The sequence below is a fragment of the Ranitomeya variabilis genome, chromosome 1, assembly GCF_051348905.1.
Source record: "Ranitomeya variabilis isolate aRanVar5 chromosome 1, aRanVar5.hap1, whole genome shotgun sequence".
Classification (NCBI taxonomy): domain Eukaryota; kingdom Metazoa; phylum Chordata; class Amphibia; order Anura; family Dendrobatidae; genus Ranitomeya; species Ranitomeya variabilis.
The window spans coordinates 736363968-736378148 of NC_135232.1; the positions used below are offsets into that span (position 1 = coordinate 736363968).

The window sequence follows — 14181 nt, forward strand, 5'->3', positions numbered from 1 at the left end:
TAAACGAGAGCAGCTGACAAAGCCAACCTCAGTGACCAGCAGTTCCGCTCAAAGCCACCAGAGGGAGTCCAAGAGCAGAACTAACCAAAGTACCATTCATGACCACAGGAGGGAGTCCGAGAACGGAATTCACAACACACCCCGTGTTTCAGGTCGTCCCCTTTATTTGGCTGGAGTCTGAATGAAGGACGCTGGCTGGAATTGCTTGGTTACATGGGCGCATATAAAAGATCACTGCTTCTCCACGTATTTCCAGTGTGACAACCCTTTACTCACAGGACACAGAATATATATCACACAGATACAGAGGGCAGGCCAATTGAAAAGCAGCAGGCCAGACATACATTACAATAGCCGCAGGTGGCCGGAGCCTACCGATATTTACTGTGGGAATTACAAAGTTGGGGGAGGTCAGAAGGGGGATATCTTGTCCCGTCTGCCCAGGGCGCAGCCTGTGGACTGATGCATCTCACATGGAACCTATTATACATACATATAACTGCACAACATATTCTGGGTGCTGGGGGGTTCCGTAACAAAGTGCTTCTTTGCTGCTCTTCTTGACACCGGGCTACCTCCTTAAGCTTTTACCTCACTTTGCATACAGATGCACTGACAACTGCCTGCTGCCATCGCTGAGCAAGGTTTGCACTGGTGAAGAACCGATCCCATAACTAAATCCTCTTTGGGAAACCTTCCAGACCATTTCTGCACATTCTTGGGTCCCTTGAAGACTTCTTCACCTCTTGTTTTGAAGTTCTTGTTGATGCAATTAATGGTTCATTTAAGGACAATCTTACAGGCAGCAATGTACTTGACTGTAAAGCCCTTTTGATGGAAAACAATGATGAATGCAGGTGTTTCCTTGGAAGTAACTATGGTAAACAGAAGACAATGATTTTAAGTACCAACCTCTTTTCAAAGCAACCAGTCTGCTCTTATAATTCGATGACCATGACAGAGTGATATCAGCAGCCTTGTCCTTGTTAACACTTTCTCCTGAGCTAATAAGATCACTGGAATGATGTAAGCAGATCATTTTGTGGTAGGGTTGAAATTTAGTAGAAATTAGGTTTGTATGATTAAGTTATAATAATAATAATGTTATTTCTATGGTGCCAACATATTTCATAGCACTTTACATTACAGAGTAACAATTCAACAGATACCAAAAGGAGCGAGTGCCCTGCTGCTCATAAGCTGCAATCTGTGAGGAAATAGAGAAGACATGAAAGGTGGATGGTAAAAGGAACTTGAATTGTACAGTCCGGCCATCAATATAATCAATAGGCTACTCACATAATGCTACATGAATCGTCACCAGCAAGTATGTGTGCAATTACAGATACAGAGGGCTATTAAGTGCATGGAGGGTGTGTAAATAAATGTCATGAGGGTCCTGATTTGGAATAAAATTTTGTTAGGACAAAATGGGACTAGTTCTGTAAGTGAGATGAGGCGGTAGACTAGTCTAAAGATATTTGTTTTTAGGCCACGCTTAAGATTGTTGGTATTGTAAATTGTCTTGGGTAGTGCATTGCAGAGTTGTGCAGCATGTGAAAAGTCTTGGAGATGGGAATGGAAGGTTCGGATTATTGAGGATGTTAATCTTGAGTAATTAATAGAACAGAAGGCACGTGTAGAGTGATAGAAATGAAGGAGGAGTTATATGGTGGTGCATAACTGTGGTGGACTTTGTAGATGAGAGTGATAAGTTTATATTGGACTCTATAACAGATGGTTAACCAGTACAATGTTTGGCACAGGGTAGAGGCATCAGTGAACTGTCTGGATAGAAATATATTCCTGGCTGCTGCTTTCAGGATGGATTGGAGAGCGGTTAGTTTGGTAAGAGGGAGACTGATCAGTAGAGAGTTGCAATAGTCCAGATGAGAATAAATAAGAGCAACAGTAAAGGCCCCGTCACACACAGCGACGCTGCAGCGATACAGACAACGATGCTGATCGCTGCAGCGTCGCTGTTTTGTCGCTGTGTGGTCGCTGGGGAGCTGTCACACAGACCGCTCTCCAGCGACCAACGATCAGGGGAACGACTTCGGCATCGTTGAAACTGTCTTCAACGATGCCGAAGTCCCCCTGCAGCACCCGGGTAACCAGGGTAAACATCGGGTTACTAAGCGCAGGGCCGCGCTTAGTAACCCGATGTTTACCCTGGTTACCAAAAAAAACAAACAGTACATACTCGCCTTTCGGTGTCCGTCAGGTCCCTTGCCGTCTGCTTCCTGCTCTGACTGAGCCGCCGTACAGTGAGAGCAGAGCGCAGCGGTGACGTCACTGCTGTGCTGCGCTCTCACTGTACGGCCGGATCTCAGTCAGAGCAGGAAGCAGACGGCAAGGGACCTGACGGACATCAGATGGTGAGTATGTACTGTTTGTTTTTTTCTACATTTACGCTGGTAACCAGGGTAAACATCGGGTTACTAAGCGCGGCCCTGCGCTTAGTAACCCGATGTTTACCCTGGTTACCAGTGAAGACATCGCTGGATCGGTGTCACACACACCGATTCAGCGATGTCAGCGGGACCTCAACGACCAAAAAAAGGTCCAGGCCATTCCGACACGACCAGCGATCTCGCAGCAGGGGCCTGATCGCTGGTACGTGTCACACATAGCGAGATCGCTACTGAGGTCGCTGTTGCGTCGCAAAACTTGTGACTCAGCAGCGATCTCGCTAGCGATCTCGCTATGTGAGACGGGTCCTTAAGAGTTTTACAGAGTGAGGAAGGGTCGAATTCTAGAGATATTTTTGAGGTGTGACATGAGCGTGCTAGTGATCGGCTGTGGTGGGTGAATGAAAGATCTGAATCGAATATGACCCAAAGACAGTGAGCGTGCTCCAGGGGAGTAATGGTAGAACTGTAAGTCATGTACCAGGTTTTGTTCTTCAGGATACAGCAAAGTCACGGACAAGAAAACCGACTCCTACACAGTTCACTCACCGTAATTATTTTACTTAGTTGTATGGATGAGTCATCCTGAAAATAGAAAACATTCAAAACATTATATAGACATTCAGCCAGAAGGCAGAAATGCTTATGCTGTACAGCACCCAAACAATCTGTACCTACTATACTTTCTATCAGGGGTATACGTAGAAACCATGGGGCCCCATAGCAAGTTTCCTGAATGAGACCCACCTTCCCTCTCAGCGGAGTAGGCGGGGTCACAGCACACAGGAAGAGTCACAAAATGGCATACCTAAACTTTAAAAGATAGTGAGAAAGACATGTATTGCAGCACATACAGTAATTTTGCTCCTGTTTTCACCCACTACAATATACCTTCTGTGGACCAATGCAGTATAATGTCTCTAAAAATGCATCTAACACACTGCATGTTACCATCACAGTAAATTCCCTGGCATGCACAGTATGATGCCCCAACAGTACATACCCCTGCATAGCATGATCCCCTCACACACAATGAGACACCCAGTATAATGGCCCCACCAGTACAATTCCCCCAAATACTGTATGAGCGCTCCCACAATGGTCTCCATCGCTTCAGAGTATGATGGCCCTATAAGTACTGATGGATAAAGGAAAATTATCACTCATCCGGCCACATTCCACTGTGTAGAGTTTGGTCTGAGGCTCAGTGCAGCAGGCTCCATCTTGTGACGTTATTGCGCCTGCTGTGCTGAGACTTAGGGTACTGTCACACAGTGGCACTTTGATCGCTACGACGGTACGATCCGTGACGTTCCAGCGATATCCATACGATATCGCTGTGTCTGACACGCAGCAGCGATCAGGGACCCTGCTGAGAATCGTACATCGTAGCAGATCGTTTGGAACTTTCTTTCGTCGCTGGATCTCCCGCTGTCATCGCTGGATCGTTGTGTGTGACAGCGATTCAGCGATTCGTTCGCTTGTAACCAGGGTACACATCAGCAGGACTGCGCTTAGTAACCCGATGTTTACCGTGGTTACCAGCGTAAAGGTAAAAAAAACAAAAAAATGTACATACTCACATTCCGGTGTCCTTCAAGTCCCTTGCCGTCTGCTTCCTGCTCTGACTGACTGCCGCCGTACAGTGAGAGCAGAGCGCAGCGGTGACGTCACCGCTGTGATCTGCTTTCACTTTACGGCGGCACTCAGTCAGAGCGGAAAGCAGACGGCAAGGGACCTGAAGGACACCGAAATGTGAGTATGTACGTTTTTTTTTTTTTTTACTTTTACGCTGGTAACCACGGTAAACATCGGGTTACTAAGCGCGGCCCTGCGCTTAGTAACCTGATGTTTACCCTGGTTACCCGTGGACTTCGGCATCGTTGGTCGCTGGAGAGCAGTCTGTGTGACAGCTCCCCAGCGACCACACAACGACTTTCCAACGATCACAGCCAGGTCGTATCGCTGGTCGTGATCGTTGGAAAGTTGCAGAGTGTGACAGTACCCTTAGTGTTAGGTGTCGAGTTCCTGCCGCTGCACAGGGGGAATTTCGAACCATGTCCGCTGCGGTCTCTCATTCTTCTCCAGCCACAGTGGAAACTGCTCATCAGAGACATCGGTCCCAGCGCCTGGCTCGGACAGATACTGCACATTTGGTTACTGCTGCCCTTCCAGGTTCAGCCATTATAACCAGTACTGTTCGGCGGCAAGCAGGCACTCCTGGGACTAAGTCCTGCTTTTCTCCTTCTGAGCATGCCCAAGGGAAGACCTCTCATTGGAGGTCAGGGGTCACATGCTCAGGTCCTGTAGCAGCTCCTATTGGTCCACTAGGAAGGTCCTGGAGAGCTACAACTATAAAAGGTTTGCATGGCCGCATGGCTATGCGCTAGTATCATTTGTGTTTGGCTGTTGCCAGTGGATACTCTACCACTCAGTTCATATGTGGTGTGAGTCTGTTTAGCTTTGGGGCTGTGCACTCAGGCAGGCAGCTTGCATCAGTGGGGGCAATTAGCCTTGGCTTAGCATCTGGTTCCTTCATGTGTGCGGTTAGCACAGAAGAGTTCCAGAGCAAGCACAACCCTAGTTAGGGTATTATTCCATGTGTACAGCGCGACAATGTGAGGCAACAGAACTCGCTTTCATTTCACATGGGGTGAAGTTTAACCCACGTGTGAGCTCAGTGTCCATCCGCCATTACTTTGCAGCAGGTATCTCTGCACAGTGGACCCCAGGCTACAAACACACATCATATCAACCTCTCTATTACTTGGTGCGTTCCGCTAGCCCTAACACTTAGGCTGCCGTCACACTCGCAGTATTTGGTCAGTATTTTACATCAGTATTTGCAAGGCAGAACCAGGAGTGGGTGATAAATACAGAAGTGGTGCATAGGTTTCTATTATACTTTTCCTCGATTTGTCCCACTCCTGGTTTTGGCTTACAAATACTGATGTAAAATACTGACCAAATACTGCTAGTGTGACGGCAGCCATAGACATACAAACTGAATGGGGGAGAAAGGATCAGACAGATGCCTGTTCTACCATTGCATTCATTGTCGGACTGGGGTATATAGGGCCCACAAGCAACATCGATTCTTAGAGCTCACATTTGACCTACATTGACTACAGTGCCCTGTAAGTGTAAAGCAAAGTACAGATCGCTCTAAGCTTCTGATCATACAGATCATTGTAGGTCAGGAAGTAGAAAAGACCTTTGCAGCTATTCGCTCCCGCCATGATGGGATGCAAGCATGTATGTATGGTGTTCAGCTTCTCCTGCTGCCTTACACTGATCATGCAGATCAGAGCCAGGAAGGAGAGATTTGTGCAAATATGAACATCTGAGGAGTAAATGACAGGCAGAATGCACTTTGCCCAATCATTAATGGATGGCAATGCTGTGCACAGGAACTATAAGCTGCACACTTTCAAACAACAGTTTTTTTCTTGCTAAAATGATTTCTTATAGCCATAAAAGTAGATAGTATAGAAAAAAACTATAATAGGGTTGTCCGAAATAATGAAAAGGATGCACGTAGGATGCAATATACTGTATACTCACCCTTACAGTTTGCAGATCTCCAGTGTCATGTCTCCAACGCTTCTATTTACATGGGCGGCAGATGGAACAACATGGACACCCAGGTGGCTTGTCAGTGGTATAGGGCTCAGGATCCTGAAGCAAGGGATCACATGGAGATGTCACATGGGTCATCTGGGCTGAGACGTCTGTAGCCAATGTAGACAGAAGCATCAGGAAATTTGACATTAAAGCCACCAAGAGTTAGGAAGAGGAGTATTTATATGTTTATTAAAGGGATGTCCAGGAAAAAGGTGCTCATTACCAGGAGGCCATACTCTGTAAAAATAACAAAATAAATCCCACTGACCTGCTGTCAACCTCCTGGACCCAGTGCAGGCCGCCCTATGGTCTGAGCCAACATCAATTATGTCACCGTTCCACCAGACACAAGACTTGTGATGAATGTAGTTCAAGTGAAGTTATCTGACCACTGCAGCCCATCACAAGCTGGTCCTGTGTCTGGTAGAATGGTTACATTCTTGCTGCTGGTGCAAATCACAGTCAGTGTGCACTGGACCCAGGAGGGTGACTGCACGTGAGTGGGATTTTTTCTTTTTACAAAATCTAACCCCCATGAGATCCTTTTACCAGATGTATTACTGTCAGTGTGCAGAACTTTCATTATTTAGCAAAATGCGTTTAAAGGGAACCTGAAAGCTGATACCCATCATTCACGGACAGAAAGTGTCCGGCAACGGCTGTATGATCTCAGCCAGGTATGTGAGACTCGATCCTTGTGGAATTTCACAGAATAACATACTTTAAAAGCTGTTGGAGACGGAGTCACAAAGTGAATAAATCGGACAGACGTGACCCGACGGCTTCTCCCACACGGTGACAGTGTCTGACAAGTCTATAGCATTACTGCATGTGTGATTTGAGAGAGAGATCTGTCAGCCAATAGCAGCAGGTGGGAGAAGCCACCGGGTCATGTCTGTCCAAATAGTCCACCATGCGGCTCACTGGAACTCTGCCTTGTTTCGAGCAAGGTGTGTCATCTCTCGGTCACTTTAGGCAGCACTATATCACAGGTGGGTACAGAACATGGACAGATTCGACAGAGGACATACAAAAAACAACCTAAAACACTCAGTATACCTATCTATCTAACTAAAGGCTCTGTTTCAGCCTTGAGTTTTTTTAGCGCCAGAATGTAGTGAGGAGGACACACGGTTATCCACTGCAGTGGCGCAGTGGGCATTAGTTTTCTTACCGACCTGGGTCTGCTTGGTGTATATGGGAAGATGAGGGGCCCTTCCAGCAGGTGAATGGTATAATTAATGCCTGTGGCTTAACGCCACAAGCTAGGTCCAGGCCTTTTGTTTCTCTCAGCAGTGTTCCTGGCAGAAATCTCTTCACATCTGGACAGGTTCTGATTACAGACATGATTAGCTCCAATCCGCCGCTTCCACAAGATGATGTCATTGGATTCCCCTCCACACATCCTCTACCTGTTCTCATTAGCTGCAGACAGCTCTTAGGATAGCGGCACTTCCTCTTCCTGTGTTTCACATCATTCAGATCGTAGCTCCACCTCTGCCATTTTAAAAGTCTCACAGTCTTTCAGCTATGCTTAGGCAACAGTGACATCTTGTGACTAGTGTTGAGCGATACCTTCCGATATTCAAAAGTATCGGTATCGGATTGGATCGGCCGATACCGGCAAAATATCGGATCTCGCCGATACCCGATACCAATACAAGTCAATGGGACACAAATATCGGAAGGTATCCTGGATGGTTCCCAGGGTCTGAAGGAGAGTAAACTCTCCTTCAGGCCCTGGGATCCATATTCATGTAAAAAATAAAGAATAAAAATAAAAAATATGGATATACTCACCCTCGGACGGCCCCTGGCTGTCACCGCTGCAAGCGTCTGCCTCCGTTCCTAAGAATGCAGAGTGAAGGACCTTCGATGACGTCGCGGCTTGTGATTGGTCGCGTGACCGCTCATGTGACCGCTCACGCGACCAATCACAAGCCGCGACGTCATCGCAGGTCCTACACTCACTGCATTCTTAGGAACAGAGGCTGCCGGTTACACCGCTAAGGTCCAGGGTCCGCCGGAGGGGTGAGTATATCCATATTTTTTATTTTTATTCTTTATTTTTTACATGAATATGTATCCTGGGACCTGAAGGAGAGTCTCCTCTCCTCCAGACCCTGGGAACCACACACTGGGAACTTCCGATTCCGATTTCCGATATCACAAAAATATCGGAACTCGGTATCGGAATTCCGATACAGCGAATATCGGCCGATACCCGATATTCGCTGTATCGGAATGCTCAACACTACTTGTGACTGAATAACAACATTACTACAAAGAATAAAATCTATTTACAACAGGTACAGTATTATACTGGTGAGTCGACACACATCTCACAAAACAACACAAGGATATGACAAAATGGGGTTTGGATAGGTTAGTGGAGAGAAGAAACAAGTACCGTTTTTGACAGATTCAGCTTTTGATTGATGGAGGGCATTATTAACCCCTTTGAGACGAAGCCTGTTTTCACCTAAATGACCGGGCCAATTTTTACAATTCTGATCACTGTCACTTTATGTTGTTACAACTCTAGAACCCTTCAGCGTATCTCACTGATTCTGAGATTGTTTTCTCATGACATATTGTACTTTATGATAGCGGTAAAATTTCTTTGATATGACTTGCGTTTATTTGTGATAAAAAAAACAGAAATTTGGTGAAAATTTTGAAAATGTTCAAACTTTTAATTTTCATGCCCTTAAATCAGAGTCATTGTTAGGCGCCGAGTTCCCACCACTGCACAGGGGGAATCTCAAGCCATGTCCTCTGCCGTCTCCCATTTTTCTTCAGCTGCAGAGAAGCCTGTTCAGCAGAGATGTTGGTCCCAGTGTCTTGCTCAGGCTAATGCTGTGCATCTGGTTGCTGCTGCAGTTTCAGGTCCAGCTATAGCAACCAGCATTGGTCAGCGGCGAGCAGACGCTCCTGGGACTAAGTCCTGCTTTTTGCCATCTGCACAAGCCCGTGAGATAACCGCTCATTGGTGGTCGGAGGTCACATGCTCACGTCCTCAAGCGGCTCGGATTGGGCCATCTGCAAGGTCCCGGAGGGCTGTGGCTATAAAAGGATCCCACATCCGCACAGCTGTGCACTAGTATATTCCAGTATGGTGTGTGTGTGCAAGGGTGTATGTATCTGATGACTGCTCCTAATCATTCTCTACCCTCATGTTGTGTCTGAGTCCGGGTGTTTGGAGCTAAGACACAGCGCCTAGTTGTGGCATTGCCAGCACAACACATGTTGGTCAGAGTCCGTTAGTGGCATACGCCTGTGCGACACCACGCGCTCTCCATGCGCTAAATACTTAGTCAGTTTGGTTAGTGGCATTTGCCAGTGCAACATTGCGCTCACTCAGTGCGCTAAATCTATTACTTTAGTGCTCATTCAGGCATTGCTAGCGCAAAGCCGAGCGTCTAGTGGGTCTAGAGAGACTCATACCCCTACGTCCTTGGGGGCAGAGTGATGTGACCTAACACTAGTGCTAATGCCACTTTTCCCTGTGATGGCTAACAGGGTACGGTATCTGTATTCTGCGGTTAAGTAGCTCTGTGAGGTAACAGAGTTTATCGCAACTACACACCGGGTGGCTTTTAACCCACGTGTGTTCAGTGCGTTACCGCCACTTATGTCCGCCATTACCGAGCAGCAGTTACCATCTCTGCACAGTGGACCCAGGGCTGCGAACGTACCTTATTATTATCTTTTTATTTATTTGGTGCGTTCCACCAGCCCTAACAGTCATATCGCACAAAATAGTTAATAAATAACATTTCCCACATGTCTACTTTACATCAGCACAATTTTAGAAATGAAATTATTTTTTGATAGGAAGTTATAAGGGTTAAAAGTTGACCAGCGATCTTATTTTTACGACAAAATTTGCAAAACCATTTTTTTAGGGACCACCTCACATTTGAAGTGACTTTGAGGAGACTATATGACAGGAAATGCTAAAAAATTACACCATTCTAAAAACTGCAGCCCTCAAGGTGCTCAAAACCACATTCAAGAAGTTTATTAACCCTTCAGGTGCTTCACAGGAATTTTTGGAAAGTGGAAGGAAAAAATAAACATTTACTTTTCTTTCACAAAAATTTTCATTTAGAACTAATTTTTTTTTACTTTCGCAAGGGTAACAAGAGAAAATGAACCATAGATTTTGTTGTGCAATTACTCCTGAGCATGCAGATACCCCATATGTGGGGGAAATATACTATTTGGGCGTACGGCAGTACTTGGAAGGGAAAGAGCGCCATTTGATTTTTTGAATGTAAAATATGCTGGAATAATTAGTGGTGGTCATGTCGCGTTTGGAGAGCCCCTGATGTGCCCAAACAGTGGAAACCCCCAACAAGTGACACCATTTTGGAAACTAGACTCCTTTGGGACTGTATCTAGATGTGTATTGAGCACCTTGAACCTACAGCTGTTTCACGGAAGTTTATAGCGTAGAACCGTGGAAATAAAAGAATACATTTTTTCCCAAATAAATCTTTGTAAGCTCCATATTTTGCATTTTCTTAACCCCTTTCTGACCTCGGACGGGATAGTACGTCCGAGGTCAGAAGCCCCGCTTTGATGTGGGCTCTGGCGGTGAGCCCGCATCAAAGCCGGGACATGTCAGCTGTTTTGAACAGCTGACATGTGCCCGTAATAGGCGCGGGCAGAATCACGATCTTCCCGCGCCTATTAACTAGTTAAATGCCACTGTCAAATGCAGACAGCGGCATTTAACCGGCGCTTCCGGCTGCGCGGCCGGAAATGAGCACATCGCCGACCCCCGTCACATGATCGGAGGTCGGCCGAAGCTTCTACATTGTAACCATAGAAGTCCTTGAGAACTCTATGGTTACTGATCCCGGATAGCTGTGAGCGCCACTGTGTGACCACTGGAGGGGGTCTGTAATAAGGTCTGCTCTGGTGGTCAAGGCGAGATGAAGCATAAAAAAAGTCCGTGTGGCATATATGGAGCTTGAATGAGTTATTCCGTTTGAAATAATATTTTCTTTATAGTAATATAATAATAGACTAATTGGCGGTATAAACGCATATATATGTGCAAATTCCGCTGTTTGTAGCTTTATCTTGTGGTAATATCTAAAAAATTAGGAAGTTCCACAACCAAGATGGCGATAATGAATTGATGTGTAGTTGTCACACACAACATGGCGCTTTTAGACGCTACAGCGCATGCGCCGGATGCAAAATACCGCCCTTTGCATCCGATTGGCCCCTAGCCGTTCACATGGCCGTGATGTATGAGGAAATACTGGGACATGCGCAGTGTGCAAGGTAGAACGCTGATGTCCCCCATTACCAGCATGTCTCCTCGTGGGTAAGCAGAAGTGACTGCAGATAAGAACAATAAATCACTGAATATTAGTATGAACACCTAAGCACAGTAGCACTTTATATGAGAATGTATGTTAACATAAGTATAATATGGCACTTTAATTGGATGATGAGAATATCCCTATATATATGCACTAAGATGTAACACTCACTGCTTGAGAAAGGCTCAGTTGAGCCGAAACGTCGCTGAGACATGTGGGTTTATTAAAAGTCCTGCATTTTTTCTGAGAACGGAGTGCTGCCTGCTTTTTTTGTATATTGATTGGAAGACGACCGGTGGACGGGTGGTCTATGGGCATTGCACCCGAAGCTAAGTATAAGAAGTTGTGCTGTTCCATTTTTTGGGGTATTATTATTATGTGAGCGCCACCCTGTCGTCGGCGCTCACAGCACACCTGCATTTCTGCTACACAGCAGCGAACATCAGATCGCTGCTATGTAGCAGAGGCGATCGCGTTGTGCCTGCTTCTAGCCTCCCATGGAGGCTATAGAAGCATGGCAAAAGTAAAAAAAAAAGTAAAAAAAAATGAAAAAAATAAAAAAAATATAAAAGTTTAAATCACCCCCCTTTCGCCCCAATCAAAATAAATCAATTAAAAAAAATCAAACCTACACATATTTGGTATCGCCGCGTTTAGAATCGCCTGATTTATCAATAAAAAAAAGCATTAACCTGATTGCTAAACGGCGTAGCGAGAAAAAAATTCTGAACGCCAGAATTACGTTTTTTTGGTCGCTGCAACATTGCATTAAAATGCAATAACGGGCGATCAAAAGAACATATCGGCACCAAAATGGTATCATTAAAAACGCCAGCTTGGCATGCAAAAAATAAGCCCTCACCTGACCCCAGATCATGAAAAATGGAGATGCTACGAGTATCGGAAAATGGCGCAATTTTTTATTTTTTTTTAGCAAAGTTTGGAATTTTTTTTCACCACTTAGCTAAAAAATAACCTAGTCATGTTAGGTGTCTATGAACTCGTACTGACCTGGAGACTCATAATGGCAGGTCAGTTTTAGCATTTAGTGAACCTAGCAAAAAAGCCAAGCAAAAAACAAGTGTGGGACTGCACTTTTTTTGCAAATTCACCGCACTTGGAATTTTTTTCCCGTTTTCTAGTACACGACATGGTAAAACCAATGATGTCGTTCAAAAGTACAACTCGTTCCGCAAAAAATAAGCCCTCACATGGCTAAATTAAATTGAAAAATAAAAAAGTTATGGCTCTGGGAAGGAGGGGAGCGAAAAACAAACACGGAAAAATGGAAAATCCCAAGGTCATGAAGGGGTTAAGGTTAACAGGAGAAATTGCTCCATACAATCTGTTGTGCCATTTCTCCTGAGTACGCTCATACCTGATATGTGGGGTAAAACCACTGTTTGGGGGCACAGCAGGGCTTGGAAGGGAAGGAGCGCCATTTGACTTTTTGAATGCAAAATTTGATGGAATAATTAGTGGACACCATGTCCTGTTTGAAGAGCTCCTGATGTGCCTAAACAGTAGAAACCCCACACAAGTGACACCATTTTGGAAACCAGACCCCTTTGGTTCCTTATTTAGATGTGTATTGAGCACCTTGAAGCCCCAGGTGCTTCACAGAAGTTTATAGCGTTAAGCCGTAAAAATAAAAAAAATCACATTTTTCCCACAAAAATCTTTTTAGCTACAAATTTTGTATTTTCGCAAGGGTAGAAGAAGAAAATGGCCTAACAAATTTGTTGTGCAATTTCTTCTGAGTTCACCGATACCCTGTATGTGGTCAAAAACTACTTTTGAGGCACAGTGCAAAGCTCAGAAGGGAAGTAGCGCCATATTACAGTGCAGATGTACCCCCAATAAGGGACCCCATTTTGGAAATTATAACCCTTTGGGAATTTATCTACAGATGTAGTGACGATTTTGACTCCTTGGGTGTTTTCCAGAAACAGGCAGCAGTGGATGTTAGAAAGAAGGAATATAAGCCAGCTCACCAGTGGCGTAACTACAAAGTTATGGGCCCCGATGCGAACTTCCAAATGGGCCCCCCCCCGCCATAAAATTCAATGTAACCCCCATAGAATACAATGCAGCCCCCATCATAGTATAATGCAGCCCCTCCATTCAGGGGCAGTGAGAAAGACACGAGCAAATGGTGACGAGGGGGCAGGGGAGAGGGCACAAGGGGGCAAGGAAGACAGACACATGGGGGCTAGGAGGCAGGGGAGAAGGTTACAAGGGGACTAGTGGGCAAGGGAGACTGACACAAGGGGACAATGGAGACTGACACAAGGGGCACACGGGGACAAGTGGGCAAGGGAGACTGACACAAAGGGCACACAGGGACTAGTGGACAAGGGAGACTGGCACACGGGGACACAGGGACTAGTGGGCAAGGGAGACTGACACACGGGGAATAGTGGGCAAGGGAGACTGATACAAGGGGACTAGTGGGCAATGGAGACTGACACAAGGGGACACACGGGGACAAGGGACAAGCACAAGGGGACAAGGGAGACAGGCACAAGGGGACACACAGGGACTAGTGGGCAAGAGACCGACACAAGGGGACAAGGGATACAAGCACAAGGGGACACACAGGGACAAGTGGGAAAGGGAGACTGACACACAGGGACTAGTGGGCAAAGGAGACTGACACAAGCACAAGGGGACAAAGGAGACTGACACAAGCACAAGGGGACATAGGAGACAGGCACATGGGGACACACAGTGACTAATGGGCAAGGGAGACTGGCACACGAGGACACAAGCATAAGGGAGACAGGCTCAAGGGGACACACGGC

The 14181-nt window shown here is 45.9% G+C and overlaps 1 long non-coding RNA gene across 1 annotated transcript in view; it reads right to left on the reverse strand.

Annotated features, from left to right (window-relative positions):
- Positions 1 to 229: 229 nt before the first annotated feature.
- LOC143764806 (uncharacterized) overlaps positions 230 to 14181 on the reverse strand; it is a 41514-nt gene continuing 27562 nt past the window's right edge. Inside the window, exons 2-3 of the long non-coding RNA XR_013213283.1 lie at positions 2961 to 2996; positions 230 to 875 (exon numbers count right to left, since the gene is read on the reverse strand). This is a non-coding gene — a long non-coding RNA (uncharacterized LOC143764806). The remainder of the gene's footprint in view (positions 876 to 2960; positions 2997 to 14181) is intronic.